An 8,850-nucleotide genomic window follows, 5' to 3' on the forward strand; every position below is an offset into this window, starting at 1 on the left:
ATTGTATATTTGGCTATTTTATGTCCTCTATTCCTTCACTTCTTTCTAATGGAACTGAAAAATTAAGCGAGCACAGCCTGTCAGTCATCATTAAATGTTGCAGAGTGGACAGCTTCCAGAAGACAATTTGTAAACGTTTGAAAGGGGCACTGAAAAATGAACAAAGCTGTAAGAAATGGGCCAACACAAGGATGAAAATGAGAGAGAGGGTCTTTTCTCATGTCCTTCGCACTGAAGGGTCTCCAAGCATCTGCTACCTGATCAAGCCTGCTGGCCACATTCTCATTTCTCTGATACTCTCACTCTCCTCAGCCCTCGGGGCAGGATAATTAATATGACAGACATTCTGTTAGGTCGTTGTGCGTGTTATTAATTTTGTGGGAGTTGTAAAAGAAGTGGTCCTAATTAACTCTTTTCTTTTTGTAAAGTCATATTGAGTTCTCTCGCCCTCTCTCCCATTGTTTCAGCCTCACTCCTGGACTATATTAAAGACTCGCCACCATGGAAACAAGCCAAGGCAAATATTACAGGCTTGTTAAGGGTTCTTTCAGAGAAGACAGAACTCCTACAGATATAACATTTGGTGGGAGTTTCAGTATTTATAAAGGTGGTACATTTCATTCTGTCCATAGTCATGAACACAATGAGAAAGCTTTACACAGCTCTCACTGCACCAATCTAGTAGCATCTGGCCATGGTAATTTCAGGTTTGCCGGATATATGTGGAAATTACCTGATCCAAGTTACACAGAACAGTAACTTCCCAGAAAAACGCAGACACCTGGCGTATATGGACATATACAGGTTTCATGGACATATAACTATATTATTGAACTCAAATATAGCTAGTCTTATTATTTTTGACAGAGCCATTAGAGAACATATCTATGTATAATTTATAATTTGAAGGCATTCTCTCTTCCCAGTTTCATTCTTCTTTGCATATTATTTCACAGAAATTAAGACCTGGTCCTTTACTGATGTATCGGGAGAAGTGGTTTCTCTAGCAGTATCTCTACCAATAGTGATTAAAGCCCAAAAAGTCAGTGTGTGTTATGAGGTATGATGTGTATCTTTTCCTGGGCAATAACAGTGGAACTGTTCAATAGTTATGTTTAGCCAAAACTAGCAAAGAGTATAATTATAATGATAATTATAATTATAAACTACATATAAACAAACAATATCTCCCCTGATAAATATTTGAAGTAAAAACAGCCCTGGTCTCCCATATATCTAACTATTCCCACCACAAACAAACACACACACACACACCCTACCTCCTGCTACAAAGTCTTTTGTGATTTAACTTATCTCCGGTCCCACTTCTTGAGGACACCAACAGCTACAGACTGAAACATTTGTAAGCTTGCACAGTTCTGAGAAGAATCCACTTCAGCATCATACACAAACCAGGTTTTTTTTTGTGTGACAAAAAAGACAAAGAGAGACAACAGTAAGTTTAGAAATTGACATGTTGTAACACTTTTTAAATAGGCTATTAGCCTGTAGTGATTATTGTCAGTGGTTACATTACTGTTATTTTGCAGTTGGTGGAGACGAGGTCAACAGAGACAATCACAGAAAGAGCATTGTGGAGGACAGAAATGGTGGAGCTCAATGTTAGATGAGTAAGATGTTGTTGATGTGGATGCACAGACGATCTTCAGTGAGGAATGGATTCTGCTGGGACACTTCATTTCATGTGTTATTTACTGAATTTGTTTTGAAATCTTTAATTCAATGTGGACATTGTATTTTTAAATGTTGTTTTCTGTTGAAATAGTTTTCTGACTGATTTTACATTTTGGATACTATTTACTATTTTCCCCTAACACCGTGTCTACACCAGACGTGACAGTTGTCGCATCGCGCCGCAAACAGCTAGAGGATATCTACACTGGACGCGACAAAGGAACCATTGCAAATCATTTGAACTTTGTGTCAGTATGTCATAAATAAAACGAGGCATCAGTTTACTGTCGGCGATTTGTCATGTCACTCCGCATCGCATCCAGTGTAGACAGCATCACTGATTATAATGGGTTCTATAGTATTTTGACGCTTCGCGCCGAGCCACTACACGTTGTAATAAAGACAAATCATCAATTATTGGCTAAACTATATTATTTTTATCTGCCCACCTTATCAATCCATTCCAATCATTAACCTGTAAGGTTTTTGGGAGGGATATACTCTAAATGAAACCAATAAAGTCACTTTTCTGTAAGGGTTTTGGGTGGGATAAATCACAAGTTTACCAATGAAATGGCCTTTGAGAAAAGTCTGTGCACTCAGTGGCCAAATAGCTGTCTGGTTTAGGGATGGGTTTAGTTTCAAAGCAACCAATCCAGTTTAACATGAATGACCAAAAGGGGAGGGCACAGTGACACAAAGGTGTGAGTGGCCCCTGAAAATTTTTTTTTGAGGTGATTACTTGCCATGGCAACAAATGGCTGTTGAACGGAAGAATACCTCAGTAACATACATCCGATTTGGTACATTTTCAGCAGTATACGGACCCGTGGTATTTCCCGTATCTGGTCAGTAATAATCCCAGATTTGTCTGAAATTCTGCAGTGTATACAGGAGTTTACTGATCTCACCTCTTTTCATGCAGTGTCTCACTCAAACAGAAAGAGCGGATAATGAAAGAGACAGAAACATCACTATATAACACAGTATACTGAAGCTGAACCCAGCTAAATTTATTATAATGGGTTTATTTGAAGATTGTTTTAAGTTCACTTAAATTAAAAGGTATAATACTTTTTAATGTTCTATAACCATTCAGGCCTTTAAAAAAGTAAAAAAATTATGGCTTTCGAATTTACTGTAATGTTGATTGGCTATAAATTACTCATTTTATCATCAGAACTTCATCATCAGAAAAAAAAAATCCAAATAGATTATTTAAGAGGCATCAGTAAAAGTATTGTCGGTGATATTTGCCTTCATTCATAGTACTTAGTAAAAAGGCACCATTAAACAAATATTTAAAACATAACATTATGTTGTTTCTACATTAATGCAGATTCAGTGTGAAAATATAGTTATGATCTCAATTAAATTCACGTTCATTACATTAAATTTTACAAATGTAAAGGCATATGACTGATGATTATATCATCAGGGAAATTAAAACAAACAAGACAGATAAAACAAAACAAAAACAGTCTATCAAAATCACAGATTACACAACATATTGTTGTGTATTTTAACCGGTGTTTCCCCTTTAAGCACCGAAGTCCAAACATAAAACATTACAGAAGCATGTGCCATAAAAGCTAGACCGTTTTCATATGGCCATAAAAACGTTCTATTCCCCCAAAGAGTGCGTGAATGTTTGACAAAACCTGACTTTCTGAAGTTAAATAAATCATTCCTTTATTATGAGACTAGTAGTGTTCCAAGAGGTTACAAGATGGTGACAACTAGCACAAACATCCTGTCCTCCAGAGAGAAGTGTCTGTCTACCACCAGCAGAACAACACAGGCCATCAGGCACACGAGGGTAAGGGGGCGACTGACAGGGAACGTGGCATTATAATCTGGGTCACTGCACCTTTGCAGATGTCTGACAGGTGTGAGAGGAGAAGAGACAGGTTGCAGCCCCCTCTGCATGGTTACGGGGAGGTAAGACTGTCAGGACGGCTTCCTAAGACCAGATCTCCAGTCAGGCAGACCAGACAGCACTGAGGGAAAGGACTCGGGCAAATGATGGTCAGCTAAATGAAGGATGTCATGGGAATGTTCCAGCCAAGAGATTCTGTGGGGTTTGAATGTTTGTGGGCACTTCCAAAAACAGCAAACAATGGCACAAACGAATGTTACAGCACATTAAAAGAACAGTTCACCCAAAAATGAGAATTTGCTCACCCTCAGGCCATCCAAGTTGTAGATGAGTTTGTTTCTTGATCGGAACAGATTTGGAGATTCAGCATTACATCACTTGCTCACCAACGGATCCTCTGCAGTGAACGGGTGCTGCAGATGATCCATTGGTGAGCAAGTGATGTAATGCTACATTTTTTCAAATCTGTTCCAATGAAGAAACAAACTCATTTTGGATGGCCTGGGGGTGATGTTTTTTTTTTTATTTTGGGTGAACTGCTGCTTTAAGCATTAAAGTATGAGGCCTGTTTCTTTATGTGTAAGTTTACAATGACCTTCATTCTCCATATAAGCCATAAAACTTGAAATCATCCAGTACTTCATCTCTTGCCGTGTGTTTGAAGCTGTTTCTCCTGCCTACATCTGCATCCACACTCTCTTGTCTCAGGTAAGGTTGGGCAGCTGTGTGACAGGAACAGTCAAGCTATAACGGCCCACTGGGACCTTTCCATGCAGCTTCTAGTTCCAACCCAGCCCATTAATCCCTATTGTAAACAAGCCAGTGCCTGCAGATGTTTGCGTTGCCTCCAGCTCTTTGTACACAGCAACTTTGTGAACAGGAAGTCGCTGCCCGCCTGCTTTGTCACATTAAAGAAACACTTCAGCTTCACGCTAGATAACGGTCCTGCTCCAGACAGACACTGAACATTAAATACAGGTAGACCTTTAAAAAACACACTCTAGACATATGGCAGTGCAGGTGAAATATTTAAGGTTTATTTATTTATGTTGTTGTTGTTGTTGTTTTCAACAGCTGTCTTTACACTTGCTGCAACATTTTGAATTGTGAGTCAGATGACGATGTAGCTGCTATTTCATCACACGGATACACAGCAGACTAGAATTACTGTGCTGTTCTGGTCTCTTCTGGCGTACAGTAAAAGTACTGCAACATCACAGGAACACAAAGATAAAAATGGCCATTTTAAAAGGTGTTACTAATCTCATTTCAAGCAATAAACAACTATTCAGTACAATATACTGTAGTATCATATGATACACTATTTTTGCATATATTTCATGCACTAAGCAAATTTTCTGTGTATGAATCCATACAATGTTTATCATGCTGCTGCATACTGTATCATAGTATATAGTGCAAAGTAAGCAGCATGGTAGTCTTGCATATTGAGCATTAGTGTTGTCAAAAGACCCGGTATTTCGGTACCAAGTCGGTACTAAAAAAAAGAAAACGTTACGGTACCAGGTTTTCTTAAGTACCGGTGGTACCGAGTACCCGGTCAACCGAGAGGGTGTTCGCTGCAGAGCCAAATGGGAGGAGCTGGAGCTCTAGCTCCCCCTCGCTGGATGTAATGGGTGGAGCTAGACACCCAACCACTCCCTAACCCTACCCCTTACCCTATCGCTAAACATAACTCCACCCATTAGTTCACACAGAGGTGGAGCTGGACATCCAGAGAGGGGGAGCTGGAGGTCATTTGGCTCTGCAGTGAGCAGTACTTGAATTTAGCTACTTTGTAGCTAGATTTAGCGACTTCCCCGCCCCTTTTGAGACTTTTTTCAAAAGTTTAGGGACAAATAAAGCAACTTCTTGGACAAACCTTATCTAAGTTCTCCTCTTGCCCACTGATCTACAGTCATCTTTATATAGATCAGTGAATTTGTCATTATTTTAATTTTAATTTCGGATTGAAATAAACATTGCCGTTAGCGTATATGTAGTTACACGTTAGCATAAGCGCGGCTAACGCTAATATAATGTGCATTAGAATGAATTTTGTTCATTTTGTTCAAAATGATCTCTTTAACTATTTAATGCTCCTATAACTTTTATTACTGTAAAAAACAGGAGGACATAATGGTATTTATTATTTTTTTAAAACATTCATTAATGTTTGTGAATGTTATTTAATACAAACACTTGATCATTCATGTTTGTTCATTGTGCATTAAATAATTTTAACAGATTGAACTTTGAAATTAACCCTAAGAAGAATAATTGCCATATAACTATTGTTTATTGTTAGGTCATGTTATCTAACAAATAAAATCTTATTGTAAAGTGTTTTTAATACTACAGTTTCCATCTATTTGATATACACTTAATATATGTAATCTTATCTAAATTTCTTATAAAAGCTGAGGTTTGTTATTTCCTGAAAAGTTATATTTTAGCTGGTGTCAATGATCTTATGTTGCATTTGGTCAGACTCAGCCCATTGCTTTACTTAAGTATATTATATTTTCCTTTTACAGCTGCAGACTGAGGAAGATCCTGAAACGCACCAGCAAACCCTAAAACAGACAACAGTTTACAGATGTTTTTCAGTGGCAGCAGAACTATGACTAAACTTTTGGGTGAAACTTGTTTACTTTTTTCTTACTTTTATTACTTGTGGGAAAACTTGAAACACTTTTAAATAAGTATAAAGAATGGCATTGGTTTTGTACATTTAATTTTTGTTTAACGTTATTAATAAAAATGTTGTTCAATTAGCATGTTTTTGTGTTTTGCTTTGGTACCGAAATTGGTACCGAGAACCGTGGATTTTCACTGGTATTGGTACCGAATACTGAAATTTTGGTACCGTGACAACACTATTGAGCATAGTTAATTTTGGGGTTACCCAAGGTAATGCTTTTAGATCCATGTGCACAGAAGTGAAAAAGTATTCATTGTTTACTTTTGATATTTTTTAGCTTTGTGTGACTTACATAATGTACATAAATTACCATAAATTAATATGGAAACATTTTTATCCTTGAGCCAGCAATCCTCAAAAGGTTTACATGAATGTAATGGTTATCTTTCTCAATTAAAGCTCATCAGGACAGGATGCTTTGTTGCTGCTGGACTATTTACAAATGATTCATCTTATCATACTAAAAAACTATTACTATATGAACATAACAAGAAAGAAATTAAAGAAACAAAAATAAAAAAAAAATGAATGAAAGAAGGGAATAAAAGAACAAGAAAGTAAGGAAGGGAGAAAAGGACAGAAAATGGGAGGAAGAAAGAAGTAGGGAAATGAAAAGGAGATGAAAACCAGAGGGAAGTAATGAAGGGAAGAGGGGATGATGAAGGAAGAATGGACAGAAGGAAGGAAGAAAGGAAGAGAACAAAAATGAAATGGAAGTAGGAAAGAAGGAATAAAAGAATGAAAGAACAGAAGAGAGATGCAAGTGCAAGAGAACTAAAATGCAAAGTGAAAGGAAAAGAAGATGGAAGGTAGAAAATGAAAAGGAGGATGGAAGAAATAAAAGAAATTAAAATTTAAAAAATGAAAGAAGGAAATAAAAGAAGAAATGAGTAAGTAAACAAGGAAAGAAGGGTAGACAACAGAAGAACAGTCAGAAGGAAAAAAGACTGTAAGAGGAAGAGGAAGGAAGAAAGAGAGGAAGTACATGAAAATGGAAGGAAGGAAGAAATAAATGAATTAAATAAAAAAGGAGTGAAATAAGTAAATAAAAATGACAGAAAATCGAAGGAAGAAAGGACGGATGGAGATGAAAAGGAGAGGAAATTAAAAGGGAAGCAAAGAAAGTATGGAGATGAAGGAAGAAAGAAAGGAAGTAAGAATTAAACTAAAAGGGAAGGAGGAATGAAAGATAAGAAAAGAAGTGAATGAAAATGAAAGTAAAAAACAAAAGGAAGAAATAATTAAAAGACAAATGAAGGAAGGAAATAAGAGAAAAAAGGAAGAAGGAAGTGAGAAATGTACAGGAAAGAAAGAAAAAGAAAGAAGCCACTCTGTCCTGCAGTTTGAGTAATAAAATAGATCTTGTGATTATGCAAATGAGTCATTGTGAGGAGTAAAAGAAACATTGGCCTGCCTCATTAGCTCCCCTCTGTCTTTCTTCACCATTATTTCTTTTTCATCTCAAGGTATTTCTATCAGTAATAATTGCGTTCACAGCTGGTATGAGGGAAGACAGCTGAAAAAAATGGCTTTTTAAGTGCCGCAATCACCATAAAATCTGGATTTGATCAAGTTGGCTGGCAGAGGAAATAAATGAATGAAGCCACATGACCCGGGCCAGAGGGGAGACAAAGGTGGCGTGGTGTGGACCGGGATAATTACCTGCAGCAGTCCTGGCCTGGCTTCAGTCAAGGACACGGGCAGTTTATTCAAATGAGCTCTGATAAGGCTTAATATGGACAGCGGCTTATTGCTCTCGTTCTAATGAGAAAAATCACAACACTCTCAGAACAGGTGCTCCGGCAGACAAGCAACACATACAGCGCAATGTAAAACAGCACTAATGACAGCTGAATAAGGAAAGAAAAAGAGATTAAAAACAAGAGGAAAAAATGCCATGGTATGCTAACAGGGCAGGTGACGTTGGAGGTTGTTTTCAGGCTAAACATAAGCTTCATTATGATTCCCCATCTATACATTTAATACTCAAACAAACAGGTTGTCTATATGAATATAGAGAGAATTATTTCTGTATTGTTAGCCTCTCTGATGGATGTTTCTACAAAACAGCTTCGAATTGACAAGTTATGCAGTGATTTTAACAATGAATAGCTGATGCCAAAACACATAGACAAAAACCCAGTAACTATTTTTGTTTTTCTTCTGTTGTGTCTCCACTTGTATTTATATCATCTTCATAAACAACTAGACCCATTTTTAAATGAAAAAAAAAATGAAAATTAAAGCTAGCATTTTTCTTCATTCTTTCTATGTTATATAAGAAGTGATACTGTATTAAAAAATGGTTCACATAATGAACTATTCCATAAAAAAAAACTCATAATAATAACAACATGCTTCAAAGGAGCTCAAGTTTACTCATTTTTACTAATCATCACTTCACATTAGCATGACTTTTTTATAGTGAACAATGATAATTGAAAAATGCTAATTTGCTGAATAAAAGTTTTTTTTTTCCAAAAAATATCTTCATACCTTCATATATATATATATATATATATATATATATGTGTGTGTGTATGTGTCCAGACATCCACACACATTACAGAAA

Source organism: Sinocyclocheilus anshuiensis, unplaced genomic scaffold, assembly GCF_001515605.1.
Source record: "Sinocyclocheilus anshuiensis isolate Anshui unplaced genomic scaffold, SAMN03320099.WGS_v1.1 scaffold1135, whole genome shotgun sequence".
Classification (NCBI taxonomy): domain Eukaryota; kingdom Metazoa; phylum Chordata; class Actinopteri; order Cypriniformes; family Cyprinidae; genus Sinocyclocheilus; species Sinocyclocheilus anshuiensis.